Source organism: Sus scrofa, chromosome 10 (genome assembly GCF_054392235.1).
Source record: "Sus scrofa isolate SSC_HxYL_T2T_F1_AM1 chromosome 10, Sscrofa_HxYL_maternal_Yorkshire_Landrace_v2.0, whole genome shotgun sequence".
In the NCBI taxonomy this organism is placed as follows: Eukaryota; Metazoa; Chordata; class Mammalia; order Artiodactyla; family Suidae; genus Sus; species Sus scrofa.
The window spans coordinates 30,779,637-30,790,602 of record NC_139392.1 but is presented as its reverse complement, the minus strand read 5'-3'; the positions used below and the strand labels follow the sequence as shown (position 1 = coordinate 30,790,602).

General features: G+C 42.9%; 1 pseudogene; it reads right to left on the bottom strand.

The window, feature by feature from the left end:
- Positions 1 to 206: 206 nt before the first annotated feature.
- Positions 207 to 887, bottom strand: LOC110258756 (GSK-3-binding protein FRAT2-like; annotated as a pseudogene).
- Positions 888 to 10,966: the final 10,079 nt, after the last annotated feature.

Genomic DNA, 10,966 nt, shown 5'->3' with positions numbered 1-10,966 from the left:
ATGCATTTCTCCTTGCTGGAGTTTTTCTCTGATGGCTTTGCCAGGGCAGGTACCTTCTGGGCTTGAGGTCTCTCCACACATGCCTCCTTGCAGCCTAGGTGTTCACTCCCAGAATGGCAATGGATGCTTCAGCTCTGGGGTGGTGAAGAAGGGAGGACAGTGTTGGGTCCCCGAAGTGGCTTCATCTTCCTCCTCCAGGGGCTGGGTCAGTGAAAGGCACTGGAGGGCTGCAGAGCAACAGGGTCTGGCCTGCTAGAGCTTCTCCTGGGCCCAAGGCCACCCAGGGAGACTGTGGCTGCAATGTTAGCAACTGCTCACTGGAGCCTCTGCAGGGCCTCCTTAATGAGGTTCCTCAAGGGCATCAACTGCTGCAGGAGTTAGTGCAGGTCATTTTCATTGGTGCTTGCCCTAGCTGGGGGCCATGGTCACTATTGAAGGTGGTGGGAGGTGACTTCCCTGCAGCTATCCATGCCCACAAGGCCCAGGCAGGGCACTGGGGCCTACAGCAGTCTCGGCTACAAAGTATGGTGCAGTCCAGTTCTGCACATGGCCACAATCCCTGAGGGAGCACCACAGAGCCCCTAGGGGCTCAGGGCCCCTAGCCTCCTCTGACCAGGGTGGCAGAAGCATCAGCAGAGCTGGCACCTGGGCCTTGTCCACTGGCATGGCTGCTGGGGGTGCAGGGGCTACAGGGGCCATCCTGGGGGTACTCACAGGGAGGCAGGGCAGTCCTTTGCCAGGTCCAACTGCAGCATCTCACTGATCTGGGCCACCAGCTGGTCCACTTCAACTGAGCTGCCCAGTGTTACCAGCTATTCCAGCAGGAGGAAGGTGTCTTCCTCCTCTTCCTAGCTGGCTTTCTCTTCCTCCTCCCTCAGGCAAGGCATGCCCCCACTGCCCGTGCAGGCATCCTGAGCTCTGTGCCCATGTCTGGCAGCTTGCCTGTCCAGGAGGCTTGGAGGGCTGCTGTGGAACTGGGTGCATGGCTCTTCAGCCCAAAGCCTGGGCCAGGGAGGGCTGGCAAGCTGGAGCCTGCAAGGGACTCACACCATGAGCCCCTGGTTTAAGGATTCTTAAGATTTGACTGATTGCCTCCTTTATTCATTCAACACATATTTTATTAAATCTCATGTTTAAGGGAGCAGAGGACAGAAAGGTGCTTGCATCTTGGTAGCTGCCCTAAAGGAGTTACAGGTTTTACCCCCTGTGTCCTGAAATATTAGGCCCCAAACACAACTTTTTAAAAACTCTAAATGATTTTAAAGATTTCTTTGGGACAATTATGCAAGCAGGAAAAAGAAAATATCTGGAGACAATATTTAATTTTGCCTTTTGTATGTCAAAGTCGTAGGTCCATGCAAATCTCAATCATATCCTAAAAACTTGACTTGAAAAATAAATATGGGGAGTTCCTGTCATGGCTCAGTGGTTGACAAATTCGACTGGGAACCATGAGGTTGTGGGTTCAATCTCTGGCCTTGCTCAGTGTGTTAAGGTTCTGGTGTGGCTGTGAGCTGTGGTGTAGGTTGCAGATGTGACTCGGATCTGGCATCGCTGTGGCTGTGGTGTAGGCCAATGGCTACAGGTCCAATTAGACCCCTACACTGGGAACTTCCTTATGCCCCATGTACAACCCTAGAGGGGAAAAAAAGACACAAAAAAAGACAAAAATATGTAAATATATATTCTTCTAAATATATATTCTTCATAGGGAAATGGTAGGTGTTTTGTTTAGTGGAAGGCTGTATGCTGGAAGCATGTCATTGTTCTTTAAAGCCTGGATTCTAGTGTTTGAAACACCCACCCTCACTTCAGACTACAGATTTTGGTGGCAGGAAACACTCTCCCTTTGCAGAATATTGGGGAAGCTAGGACTTGAAAACCTTTCTGTTATACTCTAAGATAGACATCCTGGGTTAACCAATATGCAGGGAAACACTGGTCACAACTGATTTTTACAGAATGAGAATTCTTTGCCTTCCATGCTTTATTTTCAAATAGGCCATAGAGGCCTAAATGATAGAGTTCTGGTGTCCTCTCACCCTAGGGGAGTTAAAATTATAATGGTATAAAATTTAATTTAGAATATTAATTAATAAAATTTTGTAATTAATATTATTAACATTATGGATTTATTAATATCATTACCATAATAGACAAATATTAAGGCCTGTGGTCACCTGGATATTTTTGTCACTTTCCTACCATAGCACATGCAGGAAATGCCAACATTTAAGGCATATTGGGGTAGATGGAAGGCTGCTTGCAGCCAGAGACACCTGGATGGAGCTCAGCAGCTCCAGGCCCCAGGCAGCCACAGTGGGTCCAGAGGGTGACCATCTGGGCCTCTTGTTCCTCTTCTCCACCTACAGAGTGCTGAGGCCTAGATAACTGGCTTTAGAACAACATTGGAGATGATTCTGCACTCCAGGCAAGTCAACAAGACTATGTGGCTTAGGAAAACTGATTTCTCTGACTGCAGTTGAGGCTCACAGGAGAGAAACCTCAAAAGGCTCAGGAACAGGAAGAAAAGCAGCTAGAACACTGGGCTTACGTAAGTGTCCTGAAAGATTCACACAGGAAAATTTCAGAGTGCACACAGAAATCGACCCACCTCCCCACTAAGAAGGGCATCAGAGATAAAGAAAAATGGAGCAAAGATGCAGTGGGTGGCAGAGACTCTCATTACAGAAGAGAGCACCCATGCCCGCCCCCACACCAGATGATCTGCCAAAACAGCTGCCAGTGTCCATCTTTTCATCCTGAGACAGTTATTCATGGGAGAGGCTGGAGAAAGGCTTGAGGCTTCTGATGATGCAGATTTCACCCATGGAAGTGAAAGGAAGAAAAAAAAAAAGAGCCCACTTGTGATAAAAATTGAGGCTTCAGGATTTCCTGCTATGGCATAGAAGGTTAATGATCTGACACTGTTATGCAGCAGCTCAGGTTGCTGCTAAGCTGTGGGTTTTATCCCTGGCCTGGGGATATCCATATGCCATAGTTACAGCCAAAAAAAAAAAACAAAAAACAAAAAACACAAAAACACAAAAACAAAAACTTTCAGTGTTGATGCTTTCCTATATGTTATTTTAAAGTAAATGATTCCATATTAAAAACAGGTATGTATTAAGTCTGTTTCTATGCTTACGACATTCATTTTGAGACTGAGATCTATACAAAGTATTTGAGTTCAAAGGGGGAAAAAAACCTCTAGAAACTGGCATTGATAGACAGTTTTTTACTTGGAACCTATGCCTCTGGTGGGAAAGCCAGGGATGCTTAACTCCTTTGGGTCAGATATACCTGGACCAATTTCCTCTTGAAAGTTGTATATTAAAGATTCTGTGCATTTTCCAGGTAAATGAGAGAAAAACATTTTATGCTTGGATGGAACATATGTGAGAAATATATTCCCATGAGCTTTTCTTATTTCCTGAGCCATGAACTTGAAATGGTATTGAGACAGTGCAACTGATTGTGCAATAAAAGTCTTTTCAACTCATTTCTCTTTTCTGAGTCCTCTCTCTTCCCTGCTTTGGCTTGTCTCTGTGGCTTTTCATGGGTCTTAGTCAGGAAGGAGAGCTCTTTCCCTTCAGTAAAAACTGTGGTATTTGGGGATATGGTGAGAAAAATGACAGAATGTTCCATATATATATGGAATACTATATATATATATAGTATATAGTATATATATATATATATATATATATATATATATATATATATATAACTCATCTATAAAAAAGAATGAAATTCTTTTTTCTTTTCTTTTCATTTGCAGCAACCTAGAGATAATCACACTAAGTGAGAAAAAGGCAAATATTAAATGATATAACTTACATGTGGATTCTAAAAATCTAATACAAGTCAACTTTTTTTACAAAACAGATATAGACTCACAGACATAGAAAAGAAACTTAAGTTATTTTAGGGGGAGGGATAAATTGGCAGTTTATTTAGGATTAATGTACATACACTACTTCAGATAAATTACATAACCAAAAAGGAACTACTGTAGAGCACAGGGAACTATACTCAGTATCCTGTCATATCCTATGAATGGAAAATTATCTGAAAAGCAATAGATGTACATATATGTATAACAGAGTCACTTTGCTGTACACCTGAAATTAATGGCATTGTAAATCAAATATATACTTTAATAGTAGAAAAAAAGGATAGCCTTTCCTAGCTTTGTGTTGGCTCCTGGTGACCCTCTGCTTGCTTTGTGCATCCTTACCTGGACTAAGTGTCCTCAGTGAACTTTATGTAAAATATCAGTAAATCATTTTAATGTATGATCCTTTGTCTCAAGAATGTATGTGACTGGGCCTTCAACTACTAACAGGTGGACCAGTTCTCAGAGCATCTAAGAGTCTTATTCCTTGTTTATAACCTTCAATTTGGCTTAAATAAAATTCCTTTTCTCTTCTTGATAGTTAAGTCAATTTTTGTCAACACAACTTGGATGTCCTACTCCAAAAACAGGGCTTGTGAATTGCTTCTGAGTTTCATTAAGGGTTCTGAGGTCAGTGACAAGGTTCTCTCTTATGTATACATCACTCTCCTCCCCTCACCTATGCACCTGAACCTCCTGAGAGCAGGGCTCCACCTGTTTCATTTCCAAGAGGCTCTGTCCATAGTTTATCCATAGTGTCTGTAATCAGGGTGGAAGTTTGGACAGATGGCTGTCCCACTGCAGAAGGAGATAGACTTCAGGCTTGTGGATAAAGAAGGTGGACAGAACACACAAGTCTTTTTTTTTTTTTTTGTCTTGCGTAACTGATACTTTACTTTTTGTTTGTTTGTGTAATGACTTTTTTCCATTATAGCTGGTTTACAGTGTTCTGAAAATTTTATACTATACACTATGGTGACCCAGTTACACATACATGTATACATTTTTTTCTCATATTATCATGCTCCATCATAAGTGACTAGATATAGTTCCCCACAGAATATCATTGCTAATCCATTCCAAAGGCAATAGTCTGCATTTGTTAGCCCCAAGCTCCCAATCCATACCACTCCCCACTCCCCCTTAGCAACCACAAGTCTATTCTCCAAGTCCATGATTTTATTTTCTGTGGAAAGGTTCGTTTGTGCTGTATATTAGATTCAAGATATAGGTTATATCATACAGTATTTGTCTTTCTCTTTCTGACTTACTTCACTCAGGATGAGAGTCTCTAGTTCCATCCATGTTGCTGTAAATGACATTATTTCATTTTTTATGGCTGAGTAGTATTCCATTGTGTATATATACACCACTTCTTGAGCCAATCATCTGTCAAGGGACATTTAGGTTATTTCCATGTCTTGGCTATTGTGAATAGTGTTACAATGAACATGTGGATGTATGGGTGCATGTTTCTTTTTTTAAGGAAAGTTTTGTCCAGATATATGCCCAAGAATGGGATTGCTGGGTCATATGGTAGTTCTATGTGTAGTTTTCTGAGGTACCTCCATACTGTTTTCCAACTGGTTGTACCAGTTTACATTCCCACCAACAGTGCAGGAGGGCTTCCTTTTCTCCATACCCACTCCCACACTTTGTGGATTAGTATTCATGGCCATTGTGACTGGTGTGAGGTGGTATCTCACAGTAGTTTTGATTTGCATTTCTCTCATAATCAGGGATGTTGATCATTTTTTTTCATGTGCTTGTTGGCCATCTGTATCTCTTCCTTGGAGAAATGTTTATTCAGGTCTTTTGCCCATTTTTCCATTGGGTTGTTGACTTTTTTGTTGTTGAGTTGTATAAGTTGTTTTTATATTTTAGAGACTAAGTCCTTGTCAGTTGTATCATTTGAAACTCTTTTCTCCCATATATTCTTATTTTATTATTTTTTTCTTTTTTTATAGTTTATTTAAAACGTTCTGTCTATTTCTGCTGTACAGCAAAGTGTTCCAGACATACATATACATACATTCCTTTTCTCACATTATCTTCCATCATGTTCCATCACAAGTGACTGGATATGGTTGCTTGTGCTGCACAGCTAGATCTCATCTCTTATCCATATGCATCTACTACCCCAAACTCCCAATCATATCTATGTCTATATCTATATCTATATATTCTTTTTCTTTTTGGTTTCCTTTGCTGTGCAAAAGCTTGTCAGTTAGATTAGGTCCCATTGGTTTATTTTTGCTTTTATTTCTGTTGCTATAGGAGACAGACCTGAGAAAAAAAATTGTAAGGATGATGTCAGAGAATGTTTTGCCTATGTTCCCTTCCAGGAGTTTGATGGTGTCTGGTGTTACATTTAGGTCTTTAAGCCTTTTGAGTTTATTTTCTTGCATGGTGTGAGAGTAAGAACACACAAGTCTTAATTTTGGATCAGTGCTTTGAACATGGTAGATGCTCAATACATATTTCTTCAATGAATAGAAGGAGAATTTCTAAGCATTCTAGGTTGGTTGACAGGACCAGAATGTTTGTGGGCTAAAATCTGCAGGTAAGAAATGATAGGTTTTTGGTGGGGATGTGGTTGTAGGTGGACAGGCACAGACATAGGTGCAAAAGAGGGAAGCATTGAAATGATGCACCTGAGCTCAGGCACCAGATACAGGCTGATGGGTTGAACAGATCCAGGACAGCTTGAAAAAATCCACAGAAAGGAGAGCCTGGGAAAATCTCTTTAAGAAACAGGTACAGAAGTTTGCACTGTGTCTCAGTGGGTTAAGAATCTAACTGCAGGGGCTTGGGTCACTGTGAAGTTGCAGGTTCGATCCCCATCTGGTCCAGTGGTTTAAAGGCTCTGGCATTGCTGCAGCTGAGGCTCAGATTCAGTCCATGGCTTGGAAATTTCCATATGCCATGGATACAGTCACTTAAAAAAAAAGGATTGGGTACAACTGAGGGAGCTCCCTGGTGGTCTGGGGTTGAGGACTCCACTTTCACTGCTGCAGCCTGGGTTTGACCCCCTGTCTGAGAACAGATCCATTAAGAAGCTGATGCATGCTGTGCACACCCCCCAAAATGGGTTACTAATCAAATCATGTCGTTAAAGAAAAAAAAAATAGGTATAAATGAGAGTCTGCCATAAGAAAAAGTACATAAGTAAGAAACAGCACAGTTTTACCCAGGATCAGCATCAGATTTCTCAGAACCCACAGTGGGGCTCCAGGGCTTTAAGCAGGATCTCAGGGGGAGGAGGATGCCTGGGGATACCTGGACAAAGGTAGGCAGCCTATACAGGAGGTCCCTGATGGAGGCAATCATTAACAATCACCACAAGAGGGCACTGCTTCTTCATTGCAGAGACCAGCCCAGGTCAGTCCCAGAGAGGCTGCAGGTGCTCTGGCTGCTGACAAAGACCCCATATGGGGCAAAATGTGGCAGAAAACAGACTCACAAACAGTACAGACTTGTGGTTGCCAGGTGGGGGAGGGGGAGGGAGAGGAATGGACTCGAGCTTGGGGCTAGTGGATGAAAAGGTTACATTTTGAATGGATAAGCAATGAGGTTTTACTGTATATCACAGGGGGTGATATTCAGTCTCTTGGGATAGAACATGTTGGAAGATATTATGAGGAAAAGGATATATATATATGACTGGGTCACTTTGCTGTATAGAAGACATTGATACAACACTGTAAATCAATTATACTTTAATAAAAAAATCAGTAAAAAAAAAAATCCCAGCAATAGTATCAGACGTGATTTGGGAAAAATGGTTCTAACCACCTCAGAACGTGGAAATTTCTTCCCACAAGCTCTGAACCACCTGGGTCATGAATGCCCTTTCTTCCAGCAGTGCTTTCAGGCACTGCTATTTTGTTCACCCACCCCCAGGAATATCTTTTGAGTTTAGGGACTTTGTTGGTTGTCACAAGTGGAAGGATGCTGCTGGCCTCTAGTGGGTAGAAGCCAGAGTGTTGCTAAATGCCCTGAACAGCACAGGACAGACCCCCCACAGCAAAGACTTTTCCAGATCAAAATGTCAATCATGGCACAGATGAAAACCTTCACCCATACAGAGCTGATAGGTCCAGCTGCTCAATTTGGCTGAGTTTTTCTCTGTTCTTTGTGACAACTTTATTCTGAGATGTTTTCACACTCCATTCATAGCTCAATATCCGTAACAGGGCACCCAGTCCCAGAAGGCCCAGTTGACTTCTGCAGCATACCTACAGGCCTCTGACTTCAAGGAATTCAAGATGGGGAGGAGATTCATGTAGAAAATGTCAGGGGAGAGGAGGTGAGGACCAAATGTAGGGATGTGGTCTGGGTAAAGACATCAATACTTTGAGCAAGATCAAAAGGCCATCCATGAGAATTGTACTTAATGAAAAGATTTGAACAATGTAAAAATGGCAGCAAATCATACATCTGATAAGGATCTAGTGTCTGGAAAATATAAACAACTCTTGTCACTCAAAACTAAAGGCAAACAATGCAACTTATTTGGGCAGACTGAAGAAAGATTCTCCCAAGAGCATATCCAAACACACCCAGATATGAATTGGAAAGATGCTAATCCACTCAGCCAGCAGGGAAATACAAATTGAAATCACAATGATATGTCACTTCACACATGCTAGGACAGCATAAAAAGAGATAGGCAATAACAGGTGTGAGATGTGAGAAATGCGGAAAAATTGGAGCCCTCACACAAAGCTGGTGGGAATGAAAATAGTGCAGCCATTTGGAAGACAGTCTGCCAGTTCCTTAAGAATGTTCATCCTATAGCTACAGTAGGAGCCAGCACTTACCTAAGAGAAATGAAATACAGAGTTCCTGTTGTGACCCAGCAGGTTAAGAGCCCTACCAGCAACCCTGAGGATGCAAGTTCTGTCCTTGGCCTGGCTCAGCAGGTTAAGGATACAGCATTACAGCAAGCTGTGGCATAGGTCACAGATGCAGCTAGATTCTGCATAGCTGTGGCTGTGGTGTAGGCTGGCAGCTGCAGCTGCCATTCGACCCCTAGCCTGGGAACTTCCACATGCCACAGGCGCAGCCCTAATAAAAAATATATTTGGGACCACATAAAAACTGGTATATGAGTGCTGGCAGTGGTGCTGGTCACAGGTCACATGGTCATGTCTGGGCCAGAGACCATGCAGCCCCCTCAGCCAAATCCCAAGAACAGAGGATATTGATGGAAAGAGGGAAGCAAAGGCTCTAAGAATTTGGTGAATGAACTTGGAGACACCTTAACTGGGTCAAAAAGTCACCCCCTCTACAACTCATATCACAGTGGCATCATCAGAAGCAACAACATGGAGAGATGCCACCTGGGCTACAGGTGGGCTCTGCTTTTTACATCTCTGGATCTTCTCATCACCAGTTCTCACTGGTGTTATTTAGGGCTTAGTCCAGTCCCTGAAGTTCAGGGGCCATTCAGTCTTCCTTTTGCAAATTTGTCCTGTGGGTAAACAATTTCTCTTAACAATTTCCTTTACTTCCCCCTCTTAGGTTTTTTTTTTTTTTTTTCTCTGTGTTGCTACTGAATAATTAAATTCACAAGGAAGTCCCAGCTCCTTGTGGTTTTGGAGTAAAGTGAACAGCACCCCTTTGTGAAATGTTCAATCCTGGGTCACTAGCCCCACTCTTTTGCAGCAACCAGGAAGTTCAGGGGGGTCAGCTCGCTACATGCCCAGGTCCTCCCTGCTCTTAACCAGTTCCATTCCACTCAAGACTTCCCAAATGAAAATATTTGGGCTTGGGGTGAGTGCGCAATGCTCATGGCCCAATTTTCCTCCTTTTGCTAAAGAAGTGGAAACAGAAGTCAGTATCAGATGATTTTTTTTTAAGTTAAAACCATGGTGTGGTCATTCTATGTTCAAATGTTATTATAACAAATGAAGAATGAAAAATGCTTGACCAGCCACAGAATTAATTCATGTAAATACCCTAAATGCACTGAGCTGTGGGGAATGAGCAGGGCTTTCATGAAGTTCTCTTGTGGTTAAGTGCGTTAGGTATCTGGCATTGTCACTTCAGTGGGTTCAATTCCTGGCCTGGGAGGCTCCATGTGCTGCAGGAGTGGCAAAAAAAAAAAAGAGTGGGGCTTTAATACCCCCTCCTGGGCCTGCTGTGTTCTGATCTGGAGACTTGGGGCAAACCCCTTGCATATCAAGAGAATCTATATATAATATTTGTAATGATAATAATAATAATAACGTATGATGATGATTTTGATATTTGCACCTCAATCTCAACCCAGCAACCTATGGGTAAAGAAGTTCACATTAGTGTTACTTGGTCTGCAACATGCCCTGTCAGTCTCAGATTTTTTGCAGCCCAACCAGCTCCCTCTAGGCCCAAAGACATAGAAAAAATGAGGCATCCGAGGTTCTGCCTTCAAAAAGTTACACAGGAGTTCCCACTGTATCAAAGTGGGTTAAGAATCTGCAATGGCTTGGGTTGCTGCAGAGTTCTGGTTGTGATCTTTGTGGGGCACAGTGGGTTAAAGGACCTGGCATTGCCACAGCTGCAGCTTTGATTCAATCCCTGGCTAGAAACTTCCATAAGCCTTGGGTGTGACCACAAAAAAAAAGTTACATGAACTGAACAGCCAGCGTATAGCCCAACAGGACACCCACAGAGAAGCCAGATGTCCTCTGTCAAGGACAAACCGAATTCCATAGCAATTCAAAAAAGAACAGGGCATCTGGTGGGAGCCACAGGGTACTTGTTGGGGGGACATAGACTCTGCCTGGGGGAGCTTGTGTCCCATGAGGAAGCCTAGGGCAGGTGGAAATGGTGGATGTGGTGTGGCAAGGGCCTCGACATGGCAGCAGCACATTCGCTGATGTTTCCAATTGTTTCTGGATTCTTTCAAAATTCTTGGTATTCCAACTGGTCATTCTAAGGATGTACAGGATGTGCAGGTTCAAGAGCTAGTCCTGAATTCAGGACAGAGAAGGATGAATAAGGAGGATAATTGCAAGGTTATTGACAAAAACTGAAGAGATTGTGTCTAAGTGTTCCACTGTACAGGGAAGTTAAAGGGAT